Raw genomic sequence first — 13,894 nt, forward strand, 5'->3', positions numbered from 1 at the left:
ATTTGATAAGTATAGTGAATTTAAAACGTACAGAATGAACTCTTTGACAAAAAAGCTCTATTACGCGTGTTTAATGCGGCATCTCTTGTGAGCTTAACGTTGTAAAAAAAAATTTTCTCGAAACTTTTTCTTTTACATTTCATTTGTTCGATATTTTATAAATGTAGATATGGATCCTTGATCTGAATTCATAATGGGATTCGATCAGCTCGAGTGCAATTAATAAATGAGTTAGCGAAAGTTTTGTACAGCAGCATTCGTAAAATTATTTAAACAATCACGTAAATTCATCTGAACAAGTTTAATGAGAACCAATATATTTTTCAATCGGATTAATATTAGCATTAGCTATATACGTAAATAACATGCGAAATAGTTGTTGAATATTAATTCAATACCGTTAATTAAGTGAATTATTGGTCGAATAGAGATGTGAATATTCATTATGAATTTCAAATGGCAATAATTTTCTTTGTAACTTTATTCAAAACAAATTTATCTTATTTTTAAATACCTATGCATAAAAGTGATGAATAAGGACACGGGGCTTTAATTGCGAATTAATGCGATACTTGGTTACTTCGCGGATACATTGATTGATAATGAAATGTTTTCGATTCGTTTCATATAGTACATATATTACCAAATGCATACGAGCAAATCAAATAATTTTGGCATGTGGCCTTATTCCATTAGCGAGTTTGAAAATGAGCAGAAAAAATCGTGAGCTGTCAAATTTCGTTCAACGTGAACGTGTTATTTTGATATTAAACCATCGGAATGAGGTTTAGCATTCGATTGGGACAATTCTCGTTGGTATTGGTAGCTGTAAATTAAATTTCAAAATTTTGGTTACTTTATCACGCTGTCTTTGAAAAACTTTTTTTCGGAGCGAATTCTTTGGGAGATAATGGTGATAGCTCTTTCGTAGTTGGTATGACTGATACATATGCATAATCTGTGTAGTACTTACCTATACCTATGTATATGTACGTACAATACTTGTATATACCTATCTATAAGTTGAAATATGAGGGTACCTACTTGAGAATAATGATTGATGATTTTACTATGTGTGAAAAAAGTGAAAATTATAGCCTATAGTCGTGTTTTATATGTATGTATATCACCCGTGAAAATTAGATAAATACATTACTGCTATAAATACCTAGAGTTCAGTGGAGGTCAGTTTTTTTTTCAACAGTGAGGATACACTATCGCTAACTATAATAGGTACCTATACTTATTTGTTTGCTAAAACTGTGAAGTTCAAGCGGGTTTCTTCTCCTTTTTTTGTTTCTGTATGTACGCAGTAAACAACTAGTCATGCCTAAATGAATGATGTTTAATTTTCATCATCAACGTCGTATTGCGTCGTGTAAACATTCCCGCTCCTTTTTCCCGAATCTTCTCGATTACTTTCAATTTTTATTCTACCGTATTGAAAAATTCGCCACATTTCCTTTGTTTTAAATTATGAAAGATATATAGATAGGCATGAAATAATTTTTTCTGAATGTTGAAGTGGAACTGAAACATTGCAGAAGTATGAAAATTTTCCAAATTCTATTGAGTTACAAAAAAGTAGATCGTAACATTATTTCGTGATGAAATGCACCTAAAACTATAGTCGAAAACCTTATAAAAAATGTCAGGCAAAATTATTTGTATCTCATTATTTGAAATTGACTTCACGCTAATGCATAAAATCAAATAGGTATTATGTACGAGTAGGATTACACATCAAGTTACTGGAATCGCTATAAAAAAATAATTTAAAAAAAACGAATGTTTTTCTTTTTGTCGATTAAGCGTTAAATAGATAACTAAGTATTACGAAGTCAGACGAGACGAGAATAAATTCATCACAGTATAGTAGAACCTGCTAATATTATGCATGCATTTTGTCATCATTTGTGTTAATAAAATTGCATAACTAATTTGCCGTGAAAACGCAATGAGAATGCATCTCACATAGGTACACTAAAAATAGATCAAGTCATGGATACCTATTTCTCTAAATTTTTCATGAGAGCTTTCTTTCAGATTTTCGATGGTCTTGTAAAAATAGCCGCATTTATTTCCCTTTTCATTCTTCCGTAGGGTAGAGGGGTTTGAAATTTCTACGCAGTTGTTATTCATTGTGAAACTGTCAAACTTTGTACATATAGGCTAATTCAAAATCAGTACCTACGTAGTCAAAATTTGAAATTCTCAGAACCGAATGTTCAAGGTGAAAGCTTAACGTTTTATGCATATTTTCTTCGCTTTTCTCAAAATAGGATCTCAATTAAGTACATTTTGGAAGCCCAAAGACATTAATAATTTTGATCAAAAGTTTTTTTTTTTTTAATGTAAAAAACATAAGTACCTAGACCTACGTAGGAGCGTTTAATTGCTACACATATATGTACTAATTTGAATGCACTGAGTTCAAATATTGAGTCATTTTTTCAATCCCACTTCACCAAACAATGACCATACCCTCGGTGCCATTGAACATACACATTTGTGTAGAGGTAATTGAAGTAAATAGGTACCAAACGATGGAAAATTACTGGTTCCGGTGTCATATGTATGTTAGGTTTTTAAAGGTACTGAATTCGAATAAATTTTTCTATATAGGACTCTCCTTTCCAACTTTCCACAGTTTTGAAGAAAAGTTTGTCAAGTTGGTCTCAACCGCTCCCTGCCCATGGCTATACAGTATACACCATTGAATTTATATTTCGAAGAAAAAAAAGTAATTACCTATCTGATGTGCGTACATTTTATTCAACTGTTGCTGTGATGCACAAATGATTAATTTTCACAAAAACGGGAATTATTTTGTCATAAGTAGGTACCTGCTTATTATTGATGATCAATAGAATTTAGGTAGGTATTGAAATAATATATATGTATATTGAAAAAATTTCCTGATATGTATACTTGCATGGATATGAATCTAAAGATGAAACTGCAGACTGCAGCACTTACCAAATTTAATATCCTTCCAGAAAATTCAACGTTTAGATTAAAAATGCGAAAATTTTTCTTTGACATAGCACATACTTACACATAAGTAGGTATCTTGTAGATACACACGTAATAAAACACTCGAAGCATGAATCGCGTGGTATCGTAAGAATTCCGCCACGAATATCAAATTTGATAAAGCTTCTATAATCGTTGGGTTTTATTATAGCAATTTTTTACATACTTTGTCAAGACGTTACGCTATAAGCTCGAAACATAGAAAAAGGCTGTTGTGTAAATCCAAGATTTATATCACACTCGATAGTGATAGGCTACGCAGCAGTGGCGAACACCATGTATTATATTAGATATAGATGTATTGGTGGATGCAAGAGTCTTCCTACGTATATTTTCAACAATTTTAAGGACCATATTTTTTTTAATTTTCAAATTGATGTTTTCAAATCGCTGGCCAATTTGAGATTTGAAAGAAGGATAGCGGTATTGACAACAAGAGATGCATGCTAATCAACAGATAAATTTTGGGTCGAGGTACCAAAAAAAAAAAAAAAAAAAAAAAAAACGAAAATGTATCCAAAAATGATTTTTAATTGAACTCGTGAGTCCTTTAATCAATTTCCTTTTCTGCTTAAACGTTAGATACTACAAAATTTTCAGAATACCTATACCTACTTACCTGCTAGAAATATTAAATTTTCAAATGCTTCACAAAACTTGGAAAATGAATGTAGCTGCAGCTGATGCTGAAATTTCGCATAGAGATTGATTACACAAATTTTTCAGAAAAATTAAGAGTGAATTTTGTGGCTTCGAGTGGTTATCTGCTATTGAATTAAACACTTGAAGTTATATATTTTACATCTCTAGAGATGCAAGAATTGTTTTACGCATTGTCATTCAACTCAAGTAACTGGTCCCTCGTATTTCAATTGAAAGTAGGTACATACAAGAGGTACATCATCTCACATCATTCGAAATAATTTTCAGTACCTATTGTAATATTTAGGTGCGTGAATTACGTAATATGTAGTATACCGGAGTCGATAAACATGAATAATTTTACAACTGTAAGCTAATACGCCTTGCATATGTGAAGGTATGCAATTTCGTTTTTCGTTCATTTAAATATTCCTCATTTAGTCCACCATTTTTTTTTCGATACTTTTGCACAGTTGTTGTTTGGATACCTAATGTTGGTTGTAAGTTTGTAATTAAAATTTTGATTAGAAAGTAATTATTATCATCTGCACCCGCATTGAAATTGAGTAATCAAAATTCGACGGTGTTAATAGCGTCTGAGCAGAAAACTACTTGCATAATGGTTATTGCAAGAACCACGTTTGAAAATTTGTCCATTAAAAAGATAAAACTTTTGAAGATTACGGAGCGTTTGCTGCAATAATAATTACTATTGTTTAAACTTCTACTCTTTCTGCCCCATTATAAATGCTTCCAATCGAATTCGTCCACAGTTTAATTGAATACACCGAGCCATTTATGCAATGAAATAAAAGGTCGAAAAAAAAAGGAGAAAACGCTTACGGTAAATTTCAGCATGTAATTAAAAAAGTATCTACCCCACTAAATACCGAATTGAATTTTATTAGAAATTGCTACGTGTAACACCGCAAAATAATGAGAGAATGTTTCATTTTGTTTTTGTTTCAAGTATGGGTACCTTCTTTTCTCATCACAGCCTATGTTTCAAATAAGTAGATTACCTAATTTGTTTTTTTCATAATTCAGCATGTACGAATTTTTTCAGTATTTTATCGTGGCTTTGTTTTTTCGTATTTTTCTTTCCCTTAATTCGTTGAGAATTTTTTTTTATGGAAGAAAGACCCACTACTTATACTGATTGATTTAAAAATTTGGAGAAATTTCGCCTTGAAGTGTTTCATTTTGGTGAAACTTTTCGTTAAGTAATATAAGAAAGCACCATGTTTCAAATTTACCTCGGTAACGTTGAAATCTTTGCTTCTGGTGTTATCAACTACTACATCTTCTTGGATGTTTCATTGGGAGGGCTTTTTAAAAAATATATAATACATAGGTACGTACATAGATAGTAAGTATCACTACGAAAATTGAACGTCTTTTAGGTGCCTTACCGAGTATTCCAGCACTTACGAGTAGCTATGCTAGAACATCCAGCACCATTTTGAGCATCTTTACTAAAAAATTTGTGAGCCATCAGAGCTAAGTATAGCATTCCCACTTGACAATAGATTCGCCGCCCGAAAAAGCCGGTGAAAAAGCCGGCCCAAAAATGACAGTAAATTTGCCGGTAAAAAAACGCCAGCCAAAAGCGGCTGTTTAAAGTGGCTGATTAATTCATTAAAACGCCGAAAAATCTACCAAACTACAAAAAATTTCTAGCCCAAGGTAGGATCGAACCCGCGACTCTTGCGTGGAAGTCCAGAGCGCTCACCATTCAGCTATCACAGCAACAATACAATTTTCGTTTTCAAGTGGTATACATGTACCGCACTTCGTACTTTCCTTTAAATTTTTTGAAAATGAGTTCTGAACACAGGTTGCGCATGTGCATTGTAATCGGCAAATCAACAAAATAAAAAACTGCTGCTTAAAACGCCGGCTCAAAAGCGGCTGTTTTTCTAAAAGTGGCGGAAAGCGGCTGATTTAAATGGCTGATTTTATAAACTAGCCGCTTCTAGCTGGCGTTTTTTCACCGGCAAATTTACTGTCATTTTTGAGCGCCTTTTAAGTGGCAGATTTACAAAAATCAGCCGGCGTTTCGGCTTAAAGCGGCGAATCTATTGTCAAGTGGGTTATTCTAGTACCTAAATACAAAATCGCTAGCTATGCCAGCATGTCTACAGCATTATGCTATCATTTTTCTAGCAATTAAATGTTCAAAAATTCCAAGTTTGAAATGTGGAGCTTGAAAAATGTTCGGAAATCAAATAATATTTTTCAAAGAATACCTATGCTAGCGCGACGCTGGCATTGCTATTTACCTATGCTACATGTAACGCTAACATAATTCCACTGACACGCTTGATCGCCTTACCACCAAATTTGCTGGCATATCATAGGTAGGTATACTAATGTTAACATTATTGTGCTAGTAAAATTGTCATTAGGAATGAATCATTCGACAATCACGAGTATTAGGTAACAGTTAACAATTGAAGAAGAGGGGTAGCTACTAGCTATACAACATTTTTATCTACTTTATTTGTGCTCATCTTTTTGTAGAATTTATTTAACATGTTTATAACGAATTTTAAGTTTGAAGTTCTTTTTAATATTCCAAAATATAATATATTGCTCAAAGCCGAAGGTAGTTCAATTTATCAAATATTTTCCTGGGATAGAAGCGTCGCATTTCCATAACGTATAATTTTCCAATGAATATTGTTACGACGCGATGAGAGAGATGTTCCCAATCTTTTCATTTTCATTTGCATTTCTTCAACAGCTCATATATCGAAACGAAATTCATTTTCTTGTTTTTACCGTCAAACTATGTTCTTCCTTGATAGGTTATCTGTTAGAAAAAATTAACAGGTTGTTAACAAGATGCAGTTGAAACAATAATGTTTTTATGCAGAGTATTAGGTATGTACTTACCTGCTTAAATACATAGATATTAGATGACCTGCGAAATAACTGTTAGGTATAGGTGCATAGGTGCCATATTACTACACATGGCGTTGATTTTCTTTCGAAAAGTAACGGATGATTCGTTGTTCCGGCCCTAAAAGTAGAAGCATTCGTTTTTGAAAGAATCGTTCGAAAAATACTGGATTAGCAATCCATGAGACCTCACGTAGAAAAATTTATATATGCAGTATGAAGTGCTGTAAAATTCTAACAAAATCACCTGCAATTCGTGACATCATCATAGTTAAAAGTACCATATACTTGTAGTCATAAATCTGTAATTTTTCACTACAACTATGTACTTTTAATCACTACACTTATAATAATTTTGGCTATAGTATCAGAAGTGAAGGCGTTTTTCTATAATTTGTAGTGCTTTATACACTGTATATCATTTTTCTCAATGCTCGCCTGCTCGGGATTTGGATCGCGTCGAAAACGAGAGGTTATATGGTCAGAGCAACGAATCATTATTTTTTGAGGGGGAAAAAAAGTTTTCATTCAACTCACGTTTCCCCTACACAGCCATGGAGGTTAGGCATTCATAATTACATAAGTTCAGTAAGTAGGTATTGCATACGTAGTTCTGGAATGAAAATCCTCACTCTTATGTTAGTCAATTCAATCCGAAAACTTTTTACCCAACTCCACATACATACCTAGGATTTTTGGTTGATTATGTAATTAAGTAATACTACGTATATTAATTCGAAAATAAATCAACTACCTATTCAGATTTTAATAAGTAAATGAAATTTTTTCAATCAATAGCCGCGTAAACTTGATAGCTATAGGAAAGATAACTCCAAATAGATATTACGAGTAATAATTATAAGATTGCTGGTTTACGAAGAGGAAAAATGCGATTTTTATACACGAGTATGTACATTATTCCAGAAGCCGAATTTACGTTATTAAAAACACCATGCTAGAACCCTTCAGCGTAATTTTTTTGGGAGCAGCTTTTTAATGATAAGGAGTAGCCTGATTATTAAAATGTTGGAATTTTGAAGTATCAATTATGTGGATTTCTAATAACTTTAAAGAAATTTTGAGCCGTAAATCAGTGCCATGTCAAGAGCAGCACTCCAAGTTGAAATGATGGTAAAATTATATGTACCTACCTAAACGTTTGGAATTTTTAGAAACCACTGTTTCTCGCTGTTTCCTTATTTATTTTGAAGTATGATAGAATGCCTATAGGTAGTTATTACAAATATTTCACAAATACATAATAGTTTCAATATGTTCAGGGAAAAGATTGAATATTAAATATAAAATGGAAAATTTTATGAGTCTTTTCTTGACTGGGATATATTTTTTGATAATATTCCAATTTTTTCATATTCTGGCTCATATTCGATTGTACTTAGTGCTTTTAAATGAGAGATACTTATTTCTCAAAATTTTTAATAGGTATTTTCTGATTTTTCAAATTAAAAAAATTCAAGATCGTTTTAGATGTGTTATTATCGAACGTACTTTTACTTGGTGTTGGTGCATTTCGAGCACAGTTGGCTTTATTGTTAAAACATTATTACCGCAAGACAAATTTACAAATTGACTTCTTCAGTCTTCTATGTACCTACATATGTAGGTAGGTACTTGTTTGAAAATAGTTTGTTTTAATTATGATTTGTTTGTACGGTTCGAGTTAAAATTAAGATGACGTTCTTTGCTTGAAATTCGCGCGAGAAAAAAATATGAAGAATTAAGTGCCTACCCAACTGTTGCACCTACGTTTCTTGAAAAAAAAATTCCAATATTTGATGCATGAAAGCAAAGAGCCGTGCATTTTAATGAAGAATGAAAAACAAAATCGATCTGGTATGAAAGTATCTATCCAACACTGATTTTTTTTTTTTTAAATAAAGGGTAAGTAAACTCAAAATCTCGATGGATTTTGTTCGATTCCAGTTATTCCTGTTTTAAAATGATTGAAATTCGAATAATTTGGTTTATGTGAATTGTTTTTTTTTCAAGCTGTGGGATACTTTGAATCACTTACTTATTTTTGTTTCTAAGAAAATAATCCGAAAAATGTGACCGAAGAAAAAAAACAAAAGCTGAATAAACCTTTAATGTGGCGATATAAGCCGATTACTAAAAGTACTTACGCTCGAACATGTGCCGCGAATTGAAGTTTACTTGAAATTCTTAACGACTTTGTTTGTTGCTATAGATTAGTTCTTGAAAGATTATCAAATTTCTGATATTTTTCAATGGGCAAAAAAAATGTTGAAAATGAAAATTTGGAAGTGAGTACCTATCAAGTAGGTACAAATTTGAATAAGTGAATAAGTAGATAAAATTTAAAGGTATGAAAAATGAAAAAATCTACAAGGCATGGCAAAGGCAACGAGTTTGGAAATACGTATTTTTTTAACGCGAATCTTTTTTTCAATTAAGTATCTGCTGACTGTATGTCTGTAAGAATAAACAGGATAGGTAGTAGGTAGAGGTACCTACAGGCTACCCAATTCTTTTTACTGGATATTTGATTAATCACGACGCGACTACTTTTGTTTCAATTTCTAAAATGTGGAAAATTTGGTAAGTACGTTGAAATTTTTTCACTAAAAAAATCATCTCCTGATCTTTAGTTATTATGTATAATGGCAGAAAAAAACTCTGAATCATGAGTAGGCATACAAACCCAGCAATAAAAAGCTAAAGGCTCAGAGTCCGCAACGAAATGGCGAAATAAACTTGTTGAAATTCTGGAATAAGCATAAACAACAATCTTATCGTACTTAAAGAAGCGAAAAAAAGCTCTAAAAGGAAAAAAGATGAGCTGAAAAAAAATACTGAGATTGCAGATGGTTCTAACTCTTATTTTATGAATATGGTGCTACGTATTTAGGGTATAAAGGGAAAGGGACGATAAAAAGCTAATGAGGTGCGTGATTTATTTAAATTATGTGTTGTGCGAATGAAATCCATAAAGTATAATTTTTACCATCTTTTTCTCTTCATGTTGCTTTAACCGAAGTTGTAGTAACTATTATACCTATAGGTAGTCTGCTTATGCAGTGTAGTGCGAAGTACAGCATCGAGTGTATGAAAGTATTGGGCTTTTTTCGAGTTCGTGTCCGGCCCATTACCTTAGAGGGACGAGGATATGTAGGAGCGCACGTGAGGAAGGCAAATGCATTGGAAAAGGCCAAAAATTGTTTTACGCACGAATGAATTTTTCCGGACAGGAAAAAACATCGAGGTAGAAGGGCATTGTCCCCTGCCCACTCATCATTCTTCGAAAGCCTGGGTTTTCTCGAATTTTTTCACTTTCTGAAGATTGGACGGGGATTTTGCATTTTGTGATGAGTCAACTGAGTGTAAAATTGAAAATTTTCAAGCTATTTTGTATCAGTTTTCCTATGCTGAGTCTTGTGTAAATAATGACATCTTTTGGAGATTTTCAATACAATTTCCATATCAGTTTTAGAACTTCGCGGAATTTATTGATTGAAAATAAAGGTGTAGAATAAAATTTCAAGAATGTTTCCCCATTTATTTTCACTCTTTAAATGTTATGCTGCGATTTACATTCTACTCATGATGAACATTAGGCAACTAGTTATTTGCGTGTCTGATTTACGCATATGTACATACCAACCCACTTACTCATATTTTTTGTTGAGTAGAATTCTATTTGGAAATTTTACTGAGAGATGAAAATTAAATTATTTTTTATGATATTTAAATCTGGAAGAATAATTTCCTACTTATTTATATTTTGGTTCAAGTTCAAAGTCAACATCTGTCTACAATTGAAAAGAATTACCAGATCAACAGGGCAAGCTGTTGTCTAAAAAATTAGTTTTTAGTTTTTACTTATTTTCAATTATTGAAGCTTCGATTATTTATTGATTTATAATTTAAATTGGAGATTTCAGTCATATGCACAAAATTTTCATGGGTATGCATATTTATTACCTGCTCAACGTATGTACCTGCTTTCCGCCGCGCCTTAATTTAGGTAGGTAGAGGTACATGCATCGTCAATTTGATTTTTTTGTAATCTCGTTATTTTTTTAAGAGTTATCTACTTTTTGGAAAATAATCACATTTTTCTTTATACATATTTATGTACAGAAATTGGTAGCAACGTTTGTGTTGGAATTTTGCAAAAAAAAAACGAAAAAAACATACTCACGCCATTTAGAAAACATTAAATGAACTCATCTATTTTGAAAATTGGAGGGGAGGGGCAAACATTCTGGAAAGAAAAGAAAGTTGTTGGTAATGAATTTTTGACCTTTGAAGTGTAAGGGGTGTGGTGCATGAAAAAATTAACAAAATTTGATTACCTACATGAATTTTTGCTCTTCTCACAGATGGAAGGAGCTACGAATGGGTCTAGAAAAAAAATATCGTACGTAATTTGAAAAATGATTTAGAAAATGTATATAGGTACTGTCAACTGCCTTGATTTCGGACACTAACAGTTTTTTCAATTTTATTGATAGAAAATGATACATGAAATTAAAAACGAACACGTTTTCTGATAGCTTGGATCATTGAATTCAAAACTAAACCAAATAGGCCTAAGTATGTACTTAGGTAAGTACCTCTACCTACCTAGAAATTTCCAGGAAGCCGAAAGACCGAATCATTATTGGATCATGGTTTCGATCTGATACGAAATAATAAAAATAGGCTGGTAAAACGGTAGAAAAATAAAAACTAAATTCTCAATCGTATAAACATGGAAAAAATCAAAATTTTGTTGGTCGCTTCAGATCGGTTAAAAATTGAAAAATATCGTTCGGTATTGTTTTATATTGGGAGGTCGATATCAATAGAACAGCACATTTTTAAAAATTTTATCGGGAACGTATAGTACCGCGACTCCATTTCAAGAATACCATTACCTACCTATTTTATATTATCGTTAAAAATTACTTTTTCAGTTTCTTTTTGATTTAATTTTCGGTTTCTTTTTCTTTTTTCTTTCGAAATGATAAAATCTTGGTAGGTATCAGATAATTTTATTTAACCGTCAAACTTTTTCAACTAAAATTCACAAGCTCACTTTTATAATGAAACCGTAGTTTTTCGATACAAATACTCATCGTGGTTGGTTAAAAAAATTCTATTTCTATTTCAAGATGAGAACGTAAAAAGGATTCAGTGTTGAACACTTTCCACGATAAATTTTCCAGTAACTTGATTCTTGCACGTTTAACGAAATACTTTTTAAGGTTTTTACGTTCGAAACAATCGTTAAGTAGAATTTAACGCGATTATAATAAGCTTTTGGTGGCAAAAGCTGAAGGAGATTTTGGCGATGGGTATTACTCGTTAACTCTTTTCGGCTTGTTTAATTATTTTAAATTTGTTAACGATCAACGTAATGCGAGAGAACTGAAATTCTCGCTAGTAACTCATGGTGTATAAGTAAGCAGCTTCGATAAGAGTAATTCAAGCTGTGAAAAATTGCACCGAGCGGGAAAACCATACATTAGAAAGTACCGTCGACGTTTTTGAAAAAGGAGAATTTTAATGATGAATTTTTACATACGCCCTGATGTAAAAAAATTTATTAAAAAAGTAAACGTGTACATGAGGACTACATGCATAAAATGTAGGTAGGTATAATATAAATGAGAGAGTGAACACGTTATTTATAACCAACAATTTCCTGTAAAGATGTCACATAAGTCAGATGCTGGTTGGTTTAATACGAGTAAAAAAAATGCACTTTCTACTCTTTTCTCAAACTATTCTTGTAATACTTACGTACTTATCCTACCTATCTGCAGGAACGTTTAGTGAGTGTGCATTTGTGCAATGGTGAAAAATGTTCTGCAAGTACTGTTTTATAAATGTGTATTTTTCCGAATGAGGAAGTGAATATTGAATATGTTAAACTATACCTACATATTGTACATGTACACTACCAAATGCGAGTACGTAGGTAGCTAAGTACCTATGTATATGTACCTTTCTTACTTTTACCTACTGAAAAAAGGTAATAAATTCTGCCATACACGTTAAGGCACCTATATGAGGATAGGATACCAACAGTGACCAGTAAACAAAATCATTTTTATGGAAAAAAAACAACTGTTGTAGGTAATGATAAGGTTATATCCGATTAACCATTTTCTGTTGCATATCGTCAGTGCAGTTTAATCTTGAAAATTTTCCTAATTCGTTTCTGATTCCTGAATAACTGAAATAGGTAGTTAGTTTCGGAGTGCTGTATTTATTTATTTTTTTTTTTAAATGAAACAAAATTGAAGGCTGAGGTTGATTTTTTCACACTTAATATCTATGAATCATTTTGTCAATTTCTGCCGTATCTGCTACCATGTGGAATTGTGGAACATGAAATAGAAAAATTAAAATCCATTTCAACTAATTATTGCCAGAATTTTCAACTTTTCAGTGTTTTTACCTGTGAACTTTACTTGTTAGGTACTTGGTTATTCACATTTTTTCCCGTAGAAGTTGCATTACCATTTATTTGCAATGCTTTGATTTTGAAGTCCTTATAAATTATGTGAAGGAAGAGTTGGGAGCGATGCCTTCCGAGTAAACAAAAGTTTTCATTTTTTATTCAATGCCAAAACATTAAGAAAATCTAACTAGAAAGGCAAGGCAACCCATCGTAGCAGCTGCTATGCTTTTTTTTCACGTTCAAGTACTGCTAGTAATCGTCACAATGTTCTAATTAAAAATAACGAACGAATTTCAAGCAACTAAATGAAAAAGATTTTTGCTGCAAACCAATTTTGTCGAGACGAAATTCAGATTAAAATAATTATAATGGATTTTTTTGTACTGGAATGAAAGCTGAGTAAAAAACATAATATTACGAAACTCATTATTTCGTCATTTTCATTCGTTATCGAATATATTTACGAATAATTAACATCCCTCGGAAATCAAATTAAAAATAGATGGCAATTTTATTTTGATGAACGCGATAACACTGCAGCAGTTGAGTTATTACAAAATCTATTATACCGAGCGATTTTGAAATGTACACTTTTCATAGTACCTATATAGGTAGGTATCCTACCTACTATAGTAGATGGCCGCTTGTTTTACTTTAAAATACCTACTATTTATGTTCAGATAGAAATCGACGGGTATCTAATAAAAATTAATGACAATAGGTTCTGTTTGGCATGTTTTAAAGGCTTTAGGAATCTTATTTATAATTTAGCTGGATGAATTCTTTCTTCTTGATTCCTTCAATGTCTAGCGAGGTTTAAGGTTCAGTTAGAAGCATGATATTTTGAAACAAACGTTAATTAACAGAGTAAAAATTAAA

The 13,894-nt window shown here is 32.0% G+C and overlaps 1 protein-coding gene across 3 annotated transcripts in view; it reads left to right on the plus strand.

Moving 5' to 3' along the window:
* The window catches only part of LOC135832148 (uncharacterized), a 231,847-nt gene that overhangs the window by 136,649 nt on the left and 81,304 nt on the right, over positions 1–13,894 (plus strand). The window lies entirely within an intron of this gene.

The sequence above is a fragment of the Planococcus citri genome, chromosome 1 (genome assembly GCF_950023065.1).
Source record: "Planococcus citri chromosome 1, ihPlaCitr1.1, whole genome shotgun sequence".
Classification (NCBI taxonomy): Eukaryota; Metazoa; Arthropoda; class Insecta; order Hemiptera; family Pseudococcidae; genus Planococcus; species Planococcus citri.